At 36.4% G+C, this 25,074-nt stretch overlaps 1 protein-coding gene across 4 annotated transcripts in view; it reads left to right on the top strand.

The window, feature by feature from the left end:
- The window catches only part of LOC108971807 (protocadherin-like wing polarity protein stan), a 115,001-nt gene that overhangs the window by 43,572 nt on the left and 46,355 nt on the right, over positions 1-25,074 (top strand). For all 4 annotated transcript variants that reach the window (XM_018938092.1, XM_018938094.1, XM_018938091.1 and 1 more), the window contains exons 3-4: positions 1,092-1,116; positions 19,804-19,881. The gene's annotated coding sequence lies outside the window, so the exon portion shown is untranslated. The remainder of the gene's footprint in view (positions 1-1,091; positions 1,117-19,803; positions 19,882-25,074) is intronic.

The raw sequence follows: 25,074 nt of genomic DNA, 5'->3' as shown, positions 1-25,074 counted from the left end.
GTGAACAAAACTATAATACTCTCTTTAGAAACTTTGTTGCGAGAGTATAAAAAATATTCTGAAATGGTGGTAACACCGTGAAATCGGTAGTAAATGGGAGCAGAGTTTAACAGCAGCATTTTTAGGTAAAAGTAAGAATACAATACATGTATGTAGAAGTATATGCTTGAGCTGCTTTGCCGCGCAGCACATGCCACTTGGGGCTGGCAGCGCGGAGGCAGAACTTTGTGGCAAAAGTTACATGTAATGCCACTATAAGTAGCAAGTAATAAGCAGAAATTTACATGTCGCTGCTGTATACCTAATTTCGGATAATAATCTACCTCCTGCTAAAGCGCGCACGTATACATATGTATATCTGTGTATGTGTATATGCATCCGTGTCAGGCTCACAGCTCGTGCAAGAAATCTGACGAGATAAACGCTTGCTTCGGTGAAGCGTTGCAGTGAAAAGATGTCATGGCCAGCAGTCAAAACGAATTAGTAGGGAAATTAAGTGAATGGAAGTAATTTGCGGATTTTGGCTTCCGAAGCTTTACTTTCGTTTGCATAAAATGGCAAAAAAAAAAAGACGTAACCACAAATCGATTGATCGGTTCAGAACTAATGATCTTTGTTAACAATTTAAAAATGTAAATTGTAATGGGTTTGGACCCCAGTATCTTTTCTTTCCGCATACATATACTAGTCAAAATATGAAATATATAATTGAAATTCAGAGATAATTATTTTCTCATAATATTAAGACTGTGAGTCAAAAGTGGACTGAATCGGATCGGAACTTTCTTTAGCCCCCCTAAATCTAATATAAAAAGTTTCGAACTTTCGTACCACTTTAAACCGCACATAGTATATCGGTCAATGAGTGAGTTATCTCTATGAAGATGAGAGAACGCTTTTTGCTGATACAGCCGGAATAATATCTTGGATTCCAAACCTCTGGTTGACGTTTTGCACCTTAAGGTATTTTCCTGGCCTTGTGTTCTGCCATGTTAAATAGTACATATATAGTGCTTCTGGTTTTAATTTACATTTCATCTATGAATTAGTCTCATAAGTTTTAACTGATAACTTTTTTTCTATCTTTTCAGTTTACATTACGCGCCTTTAACAAGGGTAAGTGAAATAATCTACTCCAATACTTGTATAGAAAATATTTACTTCAGCAAATTGTTTAAAAATCTTGGTAATCTTAGAAATATTCATGATTTTTCATATTATAAAACATTTATTGTAAAACGTCCAGCGGCTTCTAGAATATAACAATTTACACTAAAGTGGTAGGTGGAACACCAGATGAAAGTGGTTTTCTCGATTTCTAACATATCATCTTATCACCAAAGATTGATATGTCTATATTCTTATAAATCTGAATCAACCGTTGCTACTATGTAATAGAAGAATTCATAAAGTATTGCCGAACTAAAATTTGACTCAAACTGATTACACGTATTTTAATATAAATCTCTTTAAAATAGACTCATTTTGATCCAATATAAGCATGACAGCGCTTAATCGAATTTTCCATATATATTATATACTTCTTCCAAGTCTATTCGGGGATGGTCTTCAATGCCTACAGCGAATTTTCGGAGCGCCATTCGCAAGATTGGTGGACAGCTTCGATGTCATATAGATAAATACTCGTCTCATTACCAGTATTGCTATAAACACTCAAACCTACAGAATGGGGCTGCCAGATCGAGAAGACTCCGAAACATATCAAGAATGGGGTAGTCAAATGGAGAAGACTGCAAAACATATCAAGATCAAGGCACCTGGAAAAAATTTAGCATCTTGTGGCACTTGCTCCGCAAAGCCTTTACAACGTTAAGAGCATATGGGGCTCGTTAGAAATGACGGCACTCCATCAGGTAACAGTTTAGACAACAAGACTAACCACCTAACCCATATATTGGGTAGTCGAAAAAGTCTTTTCGTTTTTTTAAAAGAGATGTCGTTGCAGTCGTATATCTCCCGTGCTACCAATCACATTGTGTTACACCACTTGGAAAGGTGACATTTTAAGCTTCATTTAACCAAAGAAATTAAATTCAGGAAAAATTACATTTGTTCGAAAATGAATGAAAATAATGAAGAAATTCGCTTTCTTTTGAAATGTTTGTATAAAAAAAGGAAGAATGCCACGAAAGCTATCAATGAAATATATTGATATGATGTCCTCTGTTCTAGTTAGTGCACTTTCTGTGAGGCCCAATATTTAAAGTTACAACATTATTAAGTCGCTCACATTGAATAAAAGTAAATTTTTCTAATGAAACGGAGATGACGTTCGACAGCAGCAAAAATTTGAAAGCCACTTCGTTACTTAAGGATCTGGTATAGCATAAAATGCTGTACCACAAACCGACATACTTTTTAATTCAGAAAGTTTCAAATTATGTCAAAGAGAGTTTATTGCGGAGCACATTCTTTGGTAGTAAAGAATTTTCACTAAAATTTCGTCCAATATCCCTATCTAAGTAATATATTTCATTGCTACTTTTAATGGATTACACAGCTCAAGCTTGTAGCATTAGAATTGAAAGGTTAGTACTAAAATAAGGAACCCGAGAAAAAAAAAAGGGATTACATTTACAAATGCATCCAAAGAGTCTTCTAAAATAACAAATTTAAATACCTCTGCCTAATTTATGGTGCAGTCTGTTAATGCATAAAAACTAACTGTATGCTGCAAGCATAAAAATACATATTTACGAGACACACACACACACACACATGGAAACCGGTGCTCATTAGTAATGAAGCAAAAATTTCGCCGACGGCTACTCAAACTGATGCTGCGCCATTCTCCCGCCGGCTGTTGCTGTCGATGGTTGCTTGCAATTGTGCAGAACAAAAGCAAGGACGCAAAAGAACGCAATGCCAGCGGGATTGGCAGTGACTTTGTAGCGTGAGGAAAGAGGAGAGAAGAGAATTAAAAGTTAATTACCATTTCATTGCGGCTTGGTCAAAAGAAGTTTAGCATGTTGCACGTGTTCTACCATCATTAACATTATTTAGCGTGCAACAGCAACAACAAGTGTATAGTGTGAAGGCAACAGCTAATGAAAAAGTTAGCAAGTCGGAAAAGAGTTTTACGAAGTCAAGCAACACGCTACACGCCGGTGCTTATATAATACAACATATATAATTGTGAGCGAGTAATACTCGTGAACACGCCATACGCAAAATGCCGATGGGAAGTTTGACTTCAGTTTACGAACGCAAAGAATTTACCTTGAGGCAATTGCAAGCGAAGCAGCTTACTTAGATGCTACACGCAATGCTACAAAATTAATGGCGTCAAAAATAACTTAAGTATTAATAAATAATAGTCATGAAAAATGCAAAACAACAACAACAAAAATACAAGTTAACTTCGGCTGCACCGAAGCTGTAATGCCCTTCAACAATAAAAAGTTTCCATACAAGCACTTTAATTTGAGCGATCGGTTTGTATGACAGCTATATGCTATAGTGGTCCAATCTGAAAAGTTTCTTCGGAGAATAGAGTGATGTCGGGAATAAAAATATATGCTAAATTTCGTGAATATATTTCGTCAAATAAAAAAGCTTTCCATACAGAGACTTGAGTTTGATAGATCAGTTGGCAGCTTTATGCTAAAGTGAGCCGATCTGAACAATTTCTTCGGTAGTTCTACAGCTGCCTTGAACAATAATTTATTCCAAACTTCATAAAGATATCTTGTCAAATACCAAAGTTATTCATACAATAACATTTCATCCGTTTGTATGGCAGTTATATACATAGCATATCGGTCGAATATCGACGGCTCCAACAAATGAACATACACTTATGGAGTAAAGGATGTTTGCACTGTTTGAGATCGATATCTCGAAAATTGAGGGACTAGTTTATGTATATACAGACAGACCGATGTACATGGTTAAATTAACTTAACTCGTTAATCACCGAATCTGTAGACTTGCTGAGTTAAAGAGAGGTTCCTAAGTAACCTTGAATTGTTTAATGAAGCTCACATTGCTTTAGATTGTAAATCAAAACTTTCCAACGGAGTGGAGGATTACATTTCCTCTCGGAGCCAAGTCGCGAGTGCAACTAATGTTTGTTTGATGACAGGACATATTTCATCTTACCCTCGTTCACCACTGGACCCATTCCCTTATCCTGCCTGGAGAAAGCAGAATTAATGGCACGGATGTTGTGATGTTGTGATATCATCGGCGTCCGCCAACAGCTGTACACTCTTATAGAAGATTTTACCTGCTCGATTAAGTTTTGTAGCTCGAATTATTTTGCCGAGCAGTAGATTGAAGAAGTCGCACAATAGAAAGTCGTCTTGTCCGAAATCTCTTTTGGTATCGAACAACTTGGAGATGTTCGTCCCGCACTGACGAAACAATTGCGTCAATGTCAGCTTACATAGCTGTATTAGTTTTGTAAAGATGGTTGCTTTTCGTGCTGTCAAAAGCAGCATTGAAATTGACGAAGATGTGGCTATTTTCATAGATCAATTATCGATTTTTCGGGCCTAAAGCCACACTGATAAGGTCCAAACAGTTTGTTGACGGTTGGCTTCAGTCTGGCACGCACTCGATAGAGCCTTATATGCGATGTTGGGGAGGCTTACCCCACGGTAATTGGCACAGATTGTAGGGTCTCTCTTTTTGTGGATTGGACAGAGCACACTTAAATTATAATCGCCGGCATGCTTTCGTCCGACCATATTCTATAATGAATAGTTTAAGTCACTGTAACTTTACCAAGAACTGCTCTCACCTCAATATTAAAAGTGTCAGAGAATCCTATCCGTTCCAACTTTGTCATACCTCTCTAAAATAGTTTTAATATTGTGAGATTCAAGTTTCAAATATATTCAAAACTGCTGACGTTGAATAATAAAAGTTGACTGATTAAAGTTTTTAAATTTTTTTTACTGGAAACTTGTATTCGAACCACCTATTACCAAATACATTTCTTATGCCTTCGCTTCTTGCTACAAAGGCAAACCTGTAGTTCATTATCGTGGCATAAAACAAAACTGGCCATCGTTGACAAACTCACATCATACATACATCAATACAACCATAGTTACTCGCATATAACAACATAATAAACAGCGAACTCGCAGCGGTTAAAACGTGTCTTCAGCCGCTCATGTTCAAGCTGTCAATTCGAATGCGGCACAGCGGCACTCACTTTGCGTTCGACAGCGGACGCCTCACTGCTTGGGTCACTGACCACAGACACGCTGGGCGCTGGGCACTGCGCGCCAACCGCTGGCATTATTGGCCGACCAGCCTGCCGGACTCGTCGTAGTGGCTGCGCTATTTGGCTTGACAGCAAAGTGTGTGAATGTACTTCAATCACACACACACTCTCTCATGTTCACAACGTCGCACGCACCGCATGTTCATGGCGCTGACGCTGCTCCCGGTTGTGCTGGTCTAAATGTGTACGCGTGTGTGTAGAATACGCCCCAGACAAGTTGGTAGATGAACCGACTGGCAGTCAACAGTTGGCCAAACATGCGAAACAGCGGGGGGAGGCTTCGTGTCATCTTCACTCTGTTGTTGCTCATTTCCACTGATGGCTTTTTTAGCTGTTTTCTGTTTTGTGCTGTCCGCCTCGCATTCAATCAAATTACTGCTCTTTATTGTTTTGCCTGTTTTGTTCTGTCGTTTCGTGTTGTTTTGCTCATAATCTTCTTGATTCCTTATTAATGGCAATGTAATCATAATCATAATTATATTTTGTTTCCATTTTATTTGCCTTTTGATCCGGTTTTATTTATGACCGGCTGAGCGAGTGGAGTGTTTTTTAAGATTATTATTTCGTTTTTTATGTCCACTGCCGACATATGGCAATTTGATGCTAGTGACACTAGAAATACTTGGAATTTTAATTAAAATAATTTTCTGTTGAATTTTGTCAGCTAAAAACGATTCAAATATTTTCTGCAATGTCTCTAAAAAACAAAAAAATAAATATGCCAGAGATTTCCGTTAAAAAATAAATTAAAATTTAGTTCATGGTTCAACTGTTAGCCATTTAATGAGACTTGACTCCTTAATCTAATTGGTTAAAAATAAACCAACTTTTTTCTCTAAAAATCTCTCTAAAATTCATCACAAGATTTGTGTTTGTACGAAGACAGCTCGGATACGTGCAATCTATCTTGAAATCAGACCGTAGTTACCGGTTCTCTTGACACGTATATCAAAATACAAACCAAAACAGCACCACGTCATGAGTTTAACTATCTTAAACACTTGCTTAACAACCATGGTGTGTGCCTATCATCTTTTCACGGGACTTTTTCAAGATTTGGTTCATGCTGAGTATCTGGTGAAACGTTAGTCTAATCCAGACTAATAGCCCAAGAAAAAAGAAGCAAGCATTCTATTGGAACTAGTCTGAGGTAAAGATCTATGAAATAAAACCTCTTTGGTAGGTTTAGTTAACAAATAGATAAAATATTAAAATCAATACCTCAAAAGCTCAAAGCTCTCATTCTTTTGCCATCACAATCCAATGCATATCTTAAGATTTATGTTTGGGTTATTGGTTATTTCTTTGCATTAACATTACACCAGATCTAAGTATTTTGCTTTGCAGTTAAATATGTCTTCAGAAATATCTTCAATTCTTGGATAAGTCTCTGAAATTTTTGAAAGAAATTCATTTAAGTAAATCCAATCCAACGATACTTTTTCCCCTAAATTTTTTCGAAACACTGTCTGCACATGTGATACTGAACACAATTCCATACAGGATTGGCGACATCTTACAAGTGTTCGTTGGTGTCTTGAAGGAATTTTGATTTTGTGATCGTTGAACCCAGTATGTCTTTTTCGCGTTCCTACAATCTAGCTAAATGGACAAGGTCGGAGCTATAAGACAAGCAAGGTGAAATTTCTCAGCCGCTGTTGTCCAATTCAATTTCCTTACATCAATTTGATGAATCGTTGTCGGTTGTATTCGCCATTATTGATTTCGTCTGGTGTTAAAAGCTCATGATGTTGTTGTAACGAGTAAGTTGTCACCGACGTCATCCAACGGTAGGTCCGGGAACTGTTTCGACGAGATTGGATCGAAGGGAGAAAAGTGTCAGAACAGTAAGATTAGCAGGGCCTTATTGCAATTATGCTCCTTACACAGCAAATGGAATCCTGTCGTAGTCCGGAGTGCAGTTTTCTGATAAGTTTCGCTGCATCGAGACGATCCGATTAGTGCGCCATAGTTAAGGACCGGCCAGCCGATTGCCTTGGAAGCTGCCAAAAAGTTTTATTGTCCTTTTCCCATGTGCTGTCGGGTAGCGACTTGAGAAGCTTTTTTGCGGCTCTGTACTTTGGCGATATTCGCAGTCGTATGGGGAGTGTTTATGTTAGAAAGACATAATACAGTGCGCCTTTCTTATCACTCCAAGCGCAGAGTATTAAATTGGCGATATGGATATGCGAGTTTTCCGTTGATTTGTGGATTTGACTGGGTGGCCAGGATTTGTATATAGTTTTTTGCATTTAGGGTTGCTGTATTGGATTCATATTTCATCCCCAGTCAAAATGCTATCCAAAAAACACTTCCTTTTGTAGCATTGAATAATTTTTTCTGACATGCCAACCAATTTCCTTGTTTTTGAATGTATCCAGCTGCTTTCAAACGTTTCGAGATGACCGCTTCTGTGACTCTCAAAGAATCTGGGAACTCTTTTTTCAAAGAATAATGCATCTAGTTCTCATCTTTCACACTTTTCTGGTCGCCCAAAGTTCGGATATTTTGTTTTTGTTTTTTGTTTTATAAATTTCGGTCGATAACTAAATTTCATGAAAACACAATAAGCATGAAATATTTGGGTGAAAAAATTATTCTTTGTTTTCGCTTCAAGTGAATGACTTTATTAAGACTTTCTATCGGTGAATAACGAAAAGTAGTTGACACTGATACTAAATGTGGTTCCATAAAAAAAGATTTTTTTCGTTGAATCATTGGGATGATTGATTACGGTCGTGTGCGACGTAAGAGCTGTTTAAAGTTCTGGAGTTCATTTGCGGCATAAGAGACACATAAACATTTCAGAGGTGAATTAAAAGGTTCGGAATACACCATTTGTCGAAAAAATGCAAGCAGTTCACTCAATCCACTTTTACTAAACACATCCAAACATACACATAGATATATAAGTATAAATTTTAACTATACACAAAAATTCAAACATATTTACAGTTATCAGCGATTAAGCGTCGCAAAACTCGTTAGGTGACAACGGCATATGGCATGTGGCAAGCTGATTGAGCCTAGGTGGCAAGTGGCAATTTTTTGCTAGCTGAATGCAAAGCATAATTGCAGGCATGTACCACATACCAGATATGAAAGAAAAAAATAAAAACACCAAAAAAATGATAAATTCAAACTGCAACGAAACATAAAAACTCACTGCGAGAATGCGAATAAATGAAAAAGTGGCCAATAATAGCAAAGCGCAATCCCATAAATGTCCGTGTGTGCCGGCATGTGTGCGGAAACTTGTTAAAATGGCGCCACACGACACATACACACATACACACACACATATGCAGCAGCAGCAGCACCAACACATGCACAGCACTGGTTTAGTGTCGCCACAAACGTTGCTTTTCGGCGTTGCCGTTTTTGTTTAATTCGCACTTCGCCAGTGTGGACAGAGAAAATGCATAAATACATAGCATGTGTGAGAGAGACAGAAAGAAATTGGAAGCTGGAGAGGGCGCTGTTAAATGCATGTAAATCCGCTACTTTGGCTTTGGCTGCAGCTTTGTGGCAAGCTTGCGTTATGCGCAGTTTGGTTTTTCCTTTTTTTTTCATTTTGTTTTTGGTTTTCTGGTTTGCTAGCTACGTTATTTGAATAGCTGTAAGTTGGTAACGGGAAATTGTGTTTTATTTATTATTTGCGGAGCTTTTGCAGCAGTCGTCAAAGCCGCTTGCGAAATGACTCGGCAAAGCAAATAAATTATGGGCGGCATTCAAAAGGTGGACAACGAAATAAATGAAACTAAAAATGAGAGAGATAAATACATATAAATAAAATACAAAATGCATGAAATAAATAAAAAAGTAAATAACAGAAAATAAACATAAACTGAAAAGCAATAGAATTTACCACAACAATTTGTTGTTTGAAATGTTTTAACCGACCAAACGACCGACTGAAGGAAAGAGGCGCAAGGCGTGCGGGCGCATGTGACGTTCGTTGTGCAGCAACAAAGCTGTTTAATTAGTCAAAAAGCCGCAGCATAAATTCATGGCAAAACCACCAAATGCATTCAACAAGTTTACTAAATAGCCAACCAGCAAATAGTCGGCCAACAACCACAGCGACCAAGCGGTGATCCCAATGAGCGGAGTTCAAATTCGAAAGTGAATGAGTGTATGGAGTGTAGTTGGCAAGCAGCATGCGATATATTTATACATATATTTTTAAATGACAGTTATATTTTCACATTTATTTAAGTACATATGTACTTATATATATCTGAAACCTTTTAGCCAATATTCTCTTCATTACAATGCCTTCTTATAGACTATTCGTCTACCAAGTGCATAGATATATATACAAGTATATGTATATATATAATGTATATATATAATATATACATATATATATATATTATACTAGCAAATTGTATGAAATATAATCATTCGTTTCTATCTAACACCTTAACAAGCTCTCCTGCTGTTTTTCTTTTATTTATTTATTTATTTTTTTCTTTGTTTGCTCTCAACTCCCTGGTGTGGCCACCAATTGCGTGCCTATTTAACAATTTTCGACTTGATTAATTCATCAAGGTGTTGATTTTAATGATTTGTTGTGAAGCAGCTATAGCGCAAGAGTACTTATGTAATTATAAGTAAAGTTACTTGATTAATTGAAAGTGATTAGTGTTGGTTGCCTTCTAGTAGAACTCACTTTGTGCATTTTCGAAAATAAAGTGAGTTTATTAATTAGCATTAAATCTCTTATTGTGCTCTCGCTATTGTTGTTTTAATCAAATTTAAGTTTCTTGGATTTGAGCTGCGGCTTTTCTTAAGCTCGTTACTGAAGCATTCTTCAACTGTATATAATAGAATTTGAAAAACAACGAAGAAGACGTTGATAAAGTTGTAAATACTGCTCAAGAATTTGCTGGCGATGAAAGCAATAGAGTCAGATTAAAAATACTCAGGTTTGTAACTGAGATCTCTTTACTTTTTTTCTAGATTCTATGCGAACCACTGATACTCGAAGAGTAATGCGCTTATTATAGTTAGCTCAAGAAGAGTTTACATTAAACTTTAATTTTTCATAATAAGAAGGTCTCAAAGCTTCTTTTTTACGCTAATGAAGGATTTGACTTTTTCGATTTTAAATCTGTATGTTAGTATCCTGCTAGTTAAGTGCTCTAACTCACACAGATCATTGTGAAGCAAGTGCTATTTCAGGCGTCCGATTTGAGCTTGTTGGGTTATTTTAAACGACCGATCTAATTGGATCCTACATGGGATCCTACTTGGGCATCCTAGAGCGCCATTTCATTGTAATACCTAAATAATCCTTAAAACCGACAAAGCGCTCTGAACGTGATACAAATTGGTTAAGATGGCTGATATTTATTCTGGTTATTGCGCCCAATTCCATGTGGATATGACTACGGAGATGTTTCAACGTCTGTTTTGCAAAAGCTGAACAATGGAGGAGAAAGTGCCTGGATGCTAAATAGTTCAAAAGACCTCCTATGGTAAGCTCTGGGCCAGAAAGATCTCATAAATTATGGTTATAGAACAGTGCTTGTGATTCCGTATGACCATACACCCAGGCAAGTCTGATAAGAAACTTCTTGACTAACTTTGAGCGTATAAGAAGCGTGCTTCAAATTAGTATTGCCGCCCTGCTGTCGGAGTGAATGGTCGACTCTCTGCCAGAGTATAAAACAATGTTTGAAGGAAAGTGCCTTACAGAGAACTCCACTACTACCTTGCCTCTCAGTTTCGACTCATCCATGAAAAGGCTTACCACGCTTCTTCCCATATATGTATCTCTCTTTGCAATATGATCAGTGAAGTAGTAGTGGTAAAAAATAGTATTCTCTGTGAGGCTATAATCTAAATTTAACTCAATCAAGATGACACTTTGCTATGGGACAAATACCGTCAATATCAACTGAAGTGTGATCACGATGTTCTCAAATATCTCTATATTATTGTACATAAGAGTTTTTACCAAATACAAACCTGAAAGTAACAATTGACTTCTTTCACGCCGAAGCAAATATAGAAGAGATTGTCAACATAGGAAATACTTCCAAGCATATAGTCTGCTACTTATCTACTACTATCGTTCCCAAGGTGTAAGTTAAAACGGTTGAATGGGAATAATAAATCATCGTATATTTTCTAGAAATGTGCTGAAAAATTATCTTCATCCTTCAGCAAAGCTCGCACACTTAAACTCAAGCTAAAATGTTATGGAGTCTTAAAAATGTCAAATAAATTGGTTATCAGCTATACAACTTTCCTAATTTCTTCTCTGTCAAGAATTGGTTACAATTTCAGGCTTACTCGATAACTAAAGAAGCAGTTGACGTCATCTATTTATATTTTTTAGAAGCTGGCTAGCGTTGATATAGTATTTTTCTTATGGCAACCTCATTATTAGATATTGTTCTTTACAGGAATTATACATAGCCACTTCCAAAGGAAACTTTTGGTGGCATTTCGCAGCTTTTTGCTTTAGTTTTTATTATTTTTGTAACGAATAAACTTTTATCATTACATAATTAACAAAAAGTGTATTCCATATTTTTATGGCACGACAATTGCAAAAGACATGCAAAATAATGTCACGAATAGTAATAAAAGAGTTAAAAAAATAAATTGAGTGGAAGTTCTTAGAGGACAACAGCAATAAAGGTTGAATGCTTTTATTGCCGCAAATTGTTATTGTGTGTCTACAGAGCATTTATGGAAGAATATAAATGCTTTTAAATGTTAAACAATGTTATTGTTGTTTTTTGTTATATAAAATATATTAATTTTATTTAATTTTTTTTTTTTTTTGAAATGTAATTGCAATTTTTGTGATTTTTAATAAAATTATTAAAAAAATTTATTTAAATTATTAATATATATTTCTAGACTTTGAAACATATTTTTTAAATTTTATTAAAGATAATATTTATTAAAGTTTTGTTGGAAGTTATAGATTTTTATCAATTATTCATTTGCATTTCCTTTATTCTTGATATTAAACAAACTTAATTAGTCAACACGAAAATGCCACTAAAGCGTAATATTTTAATTTCCATTTATTTTGAAGTCTTTCTGTGCTGCTTCTTACGAAGAATTAACCTGTTCCTTTCTACAACACAGCAACAATGACAAAAAAAAAAACGTGCAAAAAGCTTAGAATAGTGAAGTGCCTGTGCGAGAAGAATGCAAAGAAAACTACAAAAACAAAATCCAAGCGCTGCGCGTTGAGCACGTTTTGCCACAATTATTCGCCATTCTTGTTTTTGTCTCCATTCTCCTTTTTCATTGTTCCTGATTTGTCTTTACATTTTTTCCTGTTAGCAGGTAGTTTTTTACGCGCGTCCACCGTCGGCGAGTTGGCCATTTAAGTGGACATTTAAGTTAAGCAACTTAACTTTTTTTGTTATTTTCCTTTTCTTCTTCATTTTTATTTTATGTTTTTAGCTCTTATTATATTTTTTTTTTAGCTTTACAGGCAATTTAGTAAGCCCCCTTGGCAACTAAAGAGCAGTTTAGTGGATGCAATTTGTTTTGGCGCATTGCGGGGCAACTCATTTAAAAAAAAAAGTGGTTGCCAGATTAAAGCAATTACTGCTATTTTAATGGTAAAATGATTGCAGTTACCTCTTTCTTCATAAATATATATTATTTTTAGAATTATATCTCACATAAAACTATAAATTAACTGAAATTTACTGTAAAGTTTAAAATAATCCCGAGTCTACGACATTGGCTAATTTCAGATCCCGAAACTTCGGGATTCTTTAATAATTTTGTAATATTATACATATCGTAAGTAACATAATTCTAAATAGATAATCCCGAAACTGCGGGATTGACGAATTTTAGATCGCGAAATTTCGGGATGTTTCAAAAATATCGTTATATTATTAATGTCGTAAATTATCTAATGCCAAATAGATAGTCCCGAAACTTCGTCGTTAACAGTTTTTTAATCCCGAAATTTCGGGATTCTTTAATATTGTGTAATTTTATTGATGTCCTAAGTTGTCTAAATCTAAATTTCGGGATTAAAAAATTGTTAATACCGAAGTTTCGGGATTATTCAATAATTTGGTAATATTAAACCTCATATATCACATATGAGTATTTAATTTTGACATCAACTGACTTTATAAATACTCTAAGTATTCTGCATTTATCGACGCTGATTCACGAATAGACTTATTTGTTTATATTTACATATATGTATGTACATATGTATACCCACGCAAGTACATAATTGATTAAATATCACAATCATGCGCCAACTAGGAATATGCACTGTCAGCTTGACAAGTCTAGGCTGGGCTAGATAAGCCACATTGATTATAAATAAATCGTTTTACATGACAGTTTCGACAAGAATTAATTGCATTACACAAACTACATTACAAGCGTTGCGGCAGAGGTGGGCAGAGGCGAATGGGCGTGACAAACGAACTGAGGAAAACCCACCGCCGAGGTGAGCTTTCATCACACATACACAAACTAACACAGCCACAATGGCGCACATAAAAATGCAGTTTATCAGGTTGGGCATTTGCGAAAAGCCCAAAGGAAGATGCCAAACAACAAATAAAAAAGAAAGCAAGACAAAGGCAGAAAATCAGCCTTAAGAAAACGGTTTCAACTGTGAAGAAGCTAAAAAAAAAAATTTTAGACTATAAATCAGTTGAAACACTGCCACTGGAAGAGGCCGCTCAGGTGGAACCGATTGAGTGAGAAATTAGAGAGTAGCAAGAAAATCACTGCCTACTTAGAACGAAGCTGAAGAAGAGGTTGAAAGTTGCAAAGCAACAACACTGATGACTTTATTGTGCACTAAACTTGTCTTCAGAACTGAGACCTTTTTTTTTTTTTTTTATTTACAGTTGAGGCCATATTTCGTGCATATTTAGAGCAGAAATTACGACTTTGAAGCTGTTCGAAAAGGAAAAAAAAGTTTTATACGCCGGGATTTTCAGTTGAAATCTAATATATTCTCCCAAATTACTCGTTAAGTGCTTTCAACGAAAATACTGAGATGACACAGGCGTGCAATAAACAATACTCTGGAGTCCAAAAGCATTTTGTAAGCTCACATAATTATACATAAATTTTAAAGACAAAAGTAAGTTTTGCTTGCGCTGGACTTTTGCAAGAAGCTAACGCTTGAGTTAATGTTGGAGAAATTTTCAAAATCTACCAGCCTTACTCAGTGAATCTCGGATTTTTATACATCCCATCATACTAACCTCCGAAACATATTAGTCCAACTCAAGTTCACTCTAAAATACAGATAGTGCTAACAATTTTCTTATGAGGTTCTATTGATGACTTTATCATAGTCTGAATGAGGACATACGAAATCAGCAAAGCAGCTACTCAAGAGAAACAGGCGTTCAGTTATTGTTAATTACAAAAACAAATTTTAAGGGAAACTTTAGAGTGATTGCTTTAATATACAATTTTTGCGAAAAAACAGGATAACTTTCGAGACTATGCTTATGTATTATATGTTTTAAGAATCCATAGTAAAATATTGGGAACATTAAGAGAATTTTTTATTATTATTATTATTTTTTTTTTTTTTTGAAAGAAAAAGTATTCATTTGTCTACATTAATGATCTCGCCATCCAAATAGTCCCCATTCGATATTATTCACCGTAACATTTTTAAAACACGATTTTTGAAAGAGCCTTCAGCGACTTTCATCTATCTCTCATTCACGAGCGAATCATTTGACTCATTTGTTTTATGAAATAAAAATCGACCCTCTCAACCTGTGAATTTTATAATTTAAAAGTGCTGTTATTTCAATGGTTCTTAATTTCACTATTGTTTGGTATTTCATCATGGAAAGACTTTCGTCTGAGCAATGCCTATAAATCGTTCAATTTTATTACAAAAATTCACTAATGTGTTGCGCTTCGCTCAAATAAATAAATAAATAATCGATCTCCTGAGCATACTATTCTCAAGACCATCACCCATCTTGAGACCCAGCATTCATTATTGGATAATATTCCACCGAATAAAGCAAGTTCAGCACGCAGTGAAGAAAATATAGCAGCCATAGCTTATAGTGTACACGAAGACCGGAAGAGTCGTTTCGCCGCCGTTCGCAGCAACTCGGACTGAATATGGAACGACATGGCACATTTTACGTCGATATCTTAAATTTAAAGCGCATAAAATGCAGCTTATGCAAGAACTGAAGCCACTCGATTTCTGTTCGGTCAATGATTATGTAAATAAGCAAATCTGCCGCACTTGGGATAAAGAGCAAACTGAAGAGATTCAAGAGCTGCCATTTAATCCCGAAAAGACAACGGTCCGTATTTCTTCAACAATGATGCCGGTGAGAACGTAACTGTCAATGCCGACAGCACCATGATAACCGACTATTTGATGCCTGGAATTGAAGCTCGTGATTTCGGCGATATTTGGTTTCAAAAAGTCGGCACCACTTAATACACATCGCATCAATCAATGAATTTAATAAAAGAACACTTCGAAGGAGATAATTTGACGTTTTGGGCCAATCGATTGGCCACCAAGGTCGTTCGATATCATACCACTCGAAATACTCGATCGAATCACCGAAAATTATACTCAACGAATTGACCATCTGAGACGTAGGTGCGGCCAACGTTTGAATGATAAAAAATAAATGCCAAAGAATGTTCTTTCGAATGAAAAAGAGTATTCCTGATTAAATTTAAAGTTTTTGAAACTTTTTTTAGCAGAGACGTCAAAATGTATCTCCCTTTATTTACTTCGTTTGTAGTACTTCGTACGCATCTTTGTTCGGTAAGCTACTTATTTTCCTCCCGACTTAGCAACTCAGACTAGCTGACACAAGGGTATTATAATTTGGAGCACCTAAATAAGAAATCAAAAAGAGAACATTAGCTTTAACAACAAATTTGGTTCCTTAGGAAGGTTTTCCATTAAGCATTTTTGTTTTAAAGGCGCTTTATAACGAACGAAACGGTAAGCGAAATGCAACCTAAGGAAAAGTGGTATCACCTTAAATCATTAAAATGATACAATATATTTAACGACACACGAATATTAAGAACTTTTTATATTTTTAAGGCTTTCGCAGAAAAAAGATTCGAATATTCGTGTGCAAGCGAACATAAATTTCGCGCTGAATTCAGACTTCAAAGCCCCTCACACGCTAACACTTTTCACAGCTCTTTTATTTCCATTTATTTGTGCATGCTTTGCACTCCATTTTGCTTTATTAAAAAAATTGATTCTTTAAGCCACGTCGATTCAAAGGAAATGTATTACACAAAAGTACACAAAATAACTGTAAAGTATGAAATATTGCGCGAAAAAAACAGGACACTAAATACTTATATCGCGAATTATATGCAATGCACATTTCCACTTTTGTGTCCGTGTCCGTGTGCGAGTGTGTGTGTGTGTGAAATCAAGCAAACAAAGTGCTCATTGTAACATTCAACAACTCATTATTCGCCTTTAGTTGTTGTGCAACGAAGCGACGCAGCGCCACAGCGCCACAGCGCCTTTGTGCAGTGCCCGCGCTCCTGGGGGAGTTGGGTGAATGGATACGCGCCTCAGGAGGGTTGCGAGCAAGTGCTAGCCGGGTGCTTGTCACTGCACAAACCCTCCAAATAATGTCAAAGCCACTTTGATTGATTGTGTCTATTGTGTGTTTCGCAACTGTACTGCAATCGCGTGTGCCTGTATGTCTGTGTGTGTGTGAGGCATACATAAGTGCTGGTAGGTGACTGGTGGCGCGAAGAATTTTAGCAAAATTAAAAATAGAAAATTTCTAACAAAAAGCGCACATGTGATTGAATGTGCGAATATAGTGGCTTATGAGTGTAGCAATCATTTTCCATTGTGCTAGTTAAGTGCCTGACAAATATGGCAAAAGTCATTTTTCAATTTCTAGCTCAATGAGATAGCATAAATTCTTAATTTAAAAAAAAAATTTTGTGCAGAATGTACATATATGAGAAATTCTGCTCCGTAGTAATAATAACCTTTACAAATCAAAAAAATAAAAAGGCTTTTATACAAAGACTAGCTTTTAATCGTTCAGTTTGTATGGCAGCTATATGCTATAGTGCTCCGATCTGAAGAATTTCTTCTTAGATTATGCCGTTGTATTGGAAAATAATCCTTGTGGAATTTTGTGATGAAATCTTGTTAAATATAAAAGTTTTCTATACAAAGACTTGGTTTTTATCAGTCAGTTTGTATGGTAGCTAAATGTTATTGTAGTCCGATCTAAACAATTTATTCTAAGATTATACCGTTGTATTCGTAAATAATCAGTACCAAATTTCATTAAAAAATATTGTCAAATAAAAAAAGTTTCCTTATAAGCTTTTAATTTTTATCAGTCAGTTTGTATGGTAGCTAAATGTTATTGTAGTCCGATCTAAAAAATTTCTTCGAAAATTATACCATTGTCTTAGAAAATAACCCACGCTGAATTTCGTATTGATATATTGTTAAACATAATAGTTTTCCTTACAAGGGCTTGTTTTTATCGGTCACTTTGTATGGCAGCTATATGTTATAGTTTTCCGATCTGAAAAATTTCTTCTGGGAATAGATCATTACTATTAATCATAACATATACCAAATTTCGTTAAAAACTCTTTTCAAATAAAAAAGTTTTCCACAAGCAATTCCTTTCGATGGTTCAGTTTGTATGGCAGCTATATGTTATAATGGTCCAATATCGACGGCCGTGTCCAATAAGCAGCTTATTGTGGACAAAAAGACGTGTGCAGAATTTCAGATCAATATCTCAAAAGCTAATAGACTAGTTGCTGTATATAAGAAATCTGTAACATTTTAAAAAATTTATTTCAGAAACTCATTTTCGTATCTAAACTAGTAATTTTTTGTTGAAAGTTGTAAAATTTTTTGAAAACATTAGTATATCATACCATCAGGTAAAGAAATTTGTCAACTGTTGAATTCGAAAATGCACAGTTGATTTCTAGCCAAAAAAGAGTTTTCCAATACAAATTTCTCATTTCTCTCTTAAAAAAAAAAAAAAGTTTTTTCTAACTCAAGTTTTACATTAATGACATGACCACATAAATTTCTTGTTTATTACCTTTTTTTTTGCGTTTCTATGTTTATTAGTAATCAGTGTAAGCTTTTTAAATTATTTTACGCAAATTTGTCAAAACTTTTGACATAAAATTTGATTTCTACGGTTTCCTCACATTTCCAGCGTCATAAAAGTAATTACTTACAGTTCCATATACACACAAACAAACATAAATATATTCACCCACATGCCAAACAATATTGACAATTTACATGTAATTTAAACGCAAGATTACACAGCAATGCTATAATTTACACGCACACACAAATAAAGTATTATGAAAACGCGCACACTCACACAAATGCGCTTGTAAATAATTTGACATATGCGCTTGTGTCAATCGTAAAAGTTTGAAAGCCGCCCGCACGCCGACGCGCTTGGGAATACGGCGAATTTACCACCGAATGAATTTCCATGAGTTTCCATTGCTGATATGTTGTATATATATCTACATCCATATTATATGCATATTATGTAAATATGTGTCTGCATTCAAAGCGAGAGAGCACACCTCCCAGCAAACTGCTGATGCCTAGTTTAGGGTTGCTTCTGTGTTTGTATATCTTCGTTTGATAATTTATTCGCCCTCCTTGACTCACTTCCTAGAGCCGCCACACTTCAAGCAAAGTAATTTAACTCACTTGTTTTCTATTTCAAAATCGAGTTGCGTCAGCAGCTGTAAAATGTAATTTCGTAAGCACTTATTGGCGCCCATAACCCAAGTGCCTAATCCTTATAATCCCTGTGATCTACTGAGTCCAATTATAAATTGAAAACCTTGCATAACATTTTCAGTTGACTAAGGACTTCGAAATTTATAAATAATCAATACTCACTCAACCATCACAGCGTTTATACGCTCTACACAATTAACTTGTTTGGGTATCTCCCAAGTGTCAGATATATTAACTAAATACCTTTTGCTTTTTAAGCTAAAATGTATTTACAAACACTTCCTATTTCGTAACGTGTCTCTATATTATAAATTTTAGATGTAGAATTCAACTACATATTATCCTTTTTGTATGCAACGAATCTCAATTTAACTAAACGTGGCCTACATTTAGGCAATGCTAAAATTTAGCACAGTCGCGCACCTTTTATATTGACTATAAGGGATTTGATGATGTTTTACTATGCAAACTTACTCGAAAATAAGTACGAAAGGTGGGCTAAGAAGTTCTTAGTGGAGAACGTAAATACTGGTACAGTTTGTTCAATTCACTACTCTCCATAGACTGGCGTATAAAAGACATATACTATTATGTCTGGAATTCTATAATTGAAATATATCCTGAGCCAATACTTACGAACAATTTATTAATTTCTCACTCATAATGCATTTTTCAGTAGTTGTGCTGTACTTACTGACTAAACTTCATAGATAAGTTCTATCAGATTTCAAATAGAACTGATTTAAATAGATTATCTAATAACACTCCGCTTTCTCTCTTACAGATCAGCCACAATATGTTCTCTTATACACAAAAGCAACATAGTGAATTACTTGCCATCAATATCAGCATAAAATTTAAGGTAAGCCAAATAGCTGCTACTCAACAATTCTCACCAGGCTTTAAAAATCTACACATTTTCTGCATTTATGCCTTTTCTGATATACTATGTAATAAGAACTTCAATGCATATAGCACTTCGTCTTGCTTTCTATTTACGTCAATACCACTACATACACACACGTTTTGGAATGGGAATAGAATTATGGGTATAGCTTTACCAGCGTAGTAAAACACCTCGCTTTATACATAAAAATAGTTCGTAACGCATTTGTGGTGCACTTGTCGCTAGCAATGAAAATGAAAATAAATTTTCTCAGCTTTTGATTTTTATATTTTTCATGCTAAGACGTAGTCTTTTACCTTGTCTCCTAGTTTACCTTTCAATTAGTGCATTCAATGTGACTGTTTATCTTCTGCTCTTACAAAGCAGCTGCAAGTAGCTTCTAATGAATGTCGCCAAAAGCAAGTGGCAACATGCGAGAGTGCCGAGAGCTGCGGCATTTCATTAAATGAGTTGCAACTTTATAATTAAATAACACTAGTTTCAATGATAAAGCGTTTAGTCGACTTTTTTCATACAAACATTATTTTGTCCGAATGTTTTTAGCAGACAAATTTTTAAATAAAAAGCGAAGGAAGGAAATTTTTGAAATGTATTTCGATAGTTTTATGAAATAAAAGTCTTCAGCGAGTTCATTTAGCTATAAAAAAATGGTTAATCTCCATATTCTGCCACGATCACTTTGTGGTTAAAACTTTGACCGAATTATCGGTATAATATTATATTCGGACGTTCTAAATATCTTGACAAAATTCAACAACAAACGTACCAACCGCCCCTCGAAATCGTATCATTCAACAAAGAACCGCATTTTTCAAAGCTCACAGCGCTTTTTAACAATCAAAGCTGCAGCGGTAAAGCAAATGCCATTATAAGTAACAAACAATAAAGTAATTTTGTTAATAGAATTCACTCACGCTCACAAAATTGCAAATAGAATTGCACACACCTATTTATTTCTGTGGCGTACTATAGCAAAGTGAGCTTAATACTCACACATACATGCGTAATGTCTGAAGGATGTTCCTACGTATGTTTCCAAGTAAAGCAATGCAACTAAAGCAGAGCGATGACAAGCGTGCGTTGCATAAATTTGCATAAAAGGAGTTATATATAAACATCAGTACCTATATACATGTGGTGTATATATGTGGTTTGTGGGAATGCATGTGGTTGGTAGTGAAGTGGCTGCTGCAACTGCTGTTGCTACATGCCAGCACAGTTATCAGCAAACAGCAAGCAGTTGAGCGCTAAAACATAAGCACAGCAAAAGTTTGAGGAAATTTTTCAGAGACAGTGGTGGCGTGAATGCATATTTAAAATGGAGTTGGTTTCTAATAAAATAACGAAACGTAAATTTGTGAGTGGTGGATGGTGCGATGCTTTGTGGTACTACTAAAGAATGGATACACGTTGAAGTGGTTAAGTGTTTCTCTGCGGGATACTATGGACAATACGCAGCAAACAAAATTTTTTGTATTAGAATCTTGAACTTGCGTTTACTTTTCTTCTTCTTTGTTGGCGTAGATAGCGCTTACGCGGTTATAGCTTCTTCCTTTTCGCTGTTTGGCGTCAATTCGAGATACTAAGGGCATCTCCACCTCATCTCTCCAACGGAGTGGATATCTTCCTCTTCCTCTGCTTACTCGGAAGGGTACTGCATCGAATATTCTCAAAGCTGGAGTGTTTTCGTCCATTCGCTGTCTGCTAATCCACTGAACCATGTCAATGGCGTCGTATAACTCATACAGCCCATCGTTCCATCCACTTTCGCCTTTGCCAATGTGCAAAGGACCAGACATCTTCCGCAGAACCCTTGTCTTGAAAACTATTAATGCCGACTCATCAGATATTGCCATCGTCCATGCCTCTGTAGCATATATCAGGACGGGAATGATGAGGGTCTTGTAGGATTTAGTTTTTTCCCTTCGCCGAGAGAGAACTTTATTTCTCAATTGCCTAGTCAGCTCGAAGTAGCATCTGCTGGAAAGAGTTATTCTGCGTTGGATTTCGAGGCTAACTATTTGGTTTGGAGCTAGGTTAGATTGGATTAGGTTAGATCCCACGTAGACTAAGTAGTCCTTTGTGATGCCATTGATTTGGAGTTGAATTACAAGAATATATACAAGTATTTGATAAGTTTTTTAACGACATTTTGCAGCAGTTGGCTCGCTTAGAGTATTGATTAAAATCATATGTGTAAACATTCCAACTAAAACAACCTTTTTTGGAAGCCGCCATTTTGTCGAATCTCAAAATTTGACTTAGTCCCAGCCAGCCAGGTGAGGTAGATGGTTTCATTTCAAAGTTTCCAAGTGTGTTTTCACAACCTAGGCAACAAGCATCCGAGAATTTCGGGCGCCTTTCTTTCAACGCTCGACTCAAACATATTAGTTGCGCTCAATAGAGAGTTGTCCTTGACTTCAACGTCATATTTGATTTTACGAAACTATTCCCGACACGTTATTTCACTAATACAACGTTTACCAGAGGTTTCTGCAAGCAACTCACGACACTGAGCTGAATTTTTTTCGACTGAAACTATTGAGAAAGCAATACTTCCCGCAAATGACCCTTGATTGGCTTGAATTCCACCATTTTTTATTTGGATGCTTGATAATCGAACTGTTTTCATTTTTTGAGGATTTTGGATTTGAGTAGATCTTAAGCAAAAAAAATGTTCCCTGCCCAACACGCTTTTTGGAGGTATTCCTGCAGATCGGCTGCATGATGAAGGGAGTCCAACATTTTTGATAATGAAGTGCACTAAATTCTGAAATTTTTTATTTATTTATTAAACCAAATCGCTSTTGAAAAAAATTATTAAAAAATCGATTTTTTTCTGTCTATCAAATCGGCAACTGGAATTAATTGAGAACACCACTGTCTGCGCGGACCACAGTCCTGGCCATCAACCATCAATGCGTCATTGCCCACCACTTGCCACCGACGTCCGCTGGCGTTTGCGTCACTTTAGGGAGGAATTTGCATTTCTTGCAACACTTCAACACGCTGTGAAGCAACACTTTTGCCATGTAGAGGCAGGCAAGGAAAATAAAGCAGACAAACAAATAGCTGCCACCGCCTGTTAACTCGCAAATAAATGTAATTTCTGTTTGTGTACACTTTTTTATTTGTTTTTTTTTTTTAAGCCACAGTTGCCAGCTTTTTTTGCACAAGTTGCAATGCACAGAACACGAATAGCCAGCGGCGGCGGCTGCCTTGCTGCTTTATCCACACACTTATTTGATTTTCTTCGTGCCTCTTTTCTACTGCTCCGCAAGAAGAGCATGTTTTGTGGTTGTTGTATTGTTGTTGTGTTTTCATTTCATTTCTCTGCTGTATCTTTGTTAAGACTTCAATAATCTACACGGCTACACATGCGCGCCGGTGTGAGGCAGGCACAGCTGAATGCAGCAAATCTGCCATCAGTTTAATTGCATGCGGTTTTCCTATTCCAAGCCTGCACTAGCACTCAGGCAAAAGCAAAAGAAAAAAAAAAAAAACAACAACAACAAAAATAAAAATAAAATAAAAATGGAAAACAGTTGAAAATATATGAAAGCGACTCATTGCTTCTGCTATTTATGCAAAGGTTGCAACATCACGTGCTAACTCACACATACACACAGGCATATATGTACATGGAGGTAGCTGCTGGGCTTTTAAGCCTTAAGTAGGAATTTCATGCTCATTGCATGCAACGGAACTTCTCGGCACAACGCATGGTCGCAACCAAATATTTATGCCTGTGCGATATATATGTGATATATGCGTGCGTGTGTGTGCGTATGTGTGTTTTTGCTTCTGTAGGCCGATAAACACTTGTATCCTGCGACTTATCTGCCGGCATTACGTTTGCATTTGCGTGCCAAATGAGGCAGCTGCCATGGCTGAAGTTGCCACCGCCGCTGTTGCAACAACTCATGGTCATATCTGTGCGCCAGCCAGCCAGTAAGGCAGTCAGCAGGCCAACAACAAACAAGCGGCTCAGAAGCGACAAAGTCAACTCGTTGTTGTTGAATTCATAAAGCTGTCACATTACATTGCCGTGCGCCTGTCTTTGCGCTGTGGCATGTGCAGGCTGTGTTGCAAGCACATTACACCACATGCACATACAAGGAAAACGCACATATTTAAATGTGTTTGAGCCGACACAATTGCGTTAAAAAAGTACATCCTGCTGCAACGGCATCTGCGCGTCTCCGCATCCTGTGCTGTGCCATGCCATGCCATGCCATGCTATGTTATGTACTTGACTGCGTCTCGCTGATGAGCTGCCTTTGCGGTGTCCTCCATTTATGACAACCGTGCTGCTCGGTTGCTCATAAGGACATTGCTATGCGCCTGTCTCTTATACACATCTAGATGTGTATAAGAGACAGATGCCATGCTATGTTATGTACTTGACTGCGTCTCGCTGATGAGCTGCCTTTGCGGTGTCCTCCATTTATGACAACCGTGCTGCTCGGTTGCTCATAAGGACATTGCTATGCGCATACTTCATGTGGCACAGCATCGGCGCGCGCTCACACCAGCTAGCGGCGACTTGTGTGTGTGTGTGTGCATGAGGAAAGCGTACAAAAACACACACAATTCCTGCTTACCGTTGTAATGTCATTTTCTTCACTTCACCCCTCCACGCCTTTCCTTCCCTTTCCTTCCTTTCTATTTCATGTCATTCCTTTACAACTCGCCTGAGTATCCTTTGCATCAGCATTTGCATTTCCTTTGGGGCCCCTCTCTTGCCCCCATTCCAGCGAAATTGCATTATTTTTATGCTGTGTGCATGTCGTCGTTGTTGACTCTCAATTTCTCTCCACTGCATCGTTTCCGTCTGTCATTAACACATCATTTGCCATCGTTAACCGCTCGGCTGAATGCTTAAAGTACTTCCTCTCTTTAATTGGCGCCGCTTTCGTTCTTAAGTAATTTAAATCGTAATGACTGAAATTGAATGTTATACACACACACTTACACATACATGTAAATATGGATGATATTATGTAGACGATATGCAATTTCACTGGTGAATTTAATTTCCGTTCTGAAGAAAATATTTTTTTCTGAACTTTTTCAAGGGAAATGCACCATTTTTAATAAATTTTATGTGGTTTCAATATTGTAACAGACCTAAAATTATTTAACGGT

This window comes from Bactrocera latifrons, unplaced genomic scaffold (genome assembly GCF_001853355.1).
Source record: "Bactrocera latifrons isolate USDA-ARS-PBARC rearing strain unplaced genomic scaffold, ASM185335v1 scaffold_36, whole genome shotgun sequence".
Taxonomy (NCBI): domain Eukaryota; kingdom Metazoa; phylum Arthropoda; class Insecta; order Diptera; family Tephritidae; genus Bactrocera; species Bactrocera latifrons.
The sequence above is the reverse complement of the archived record's forward strand: the minus strand, read 5'-3'. Positions and strand labels throughout refer to the sequence as shown.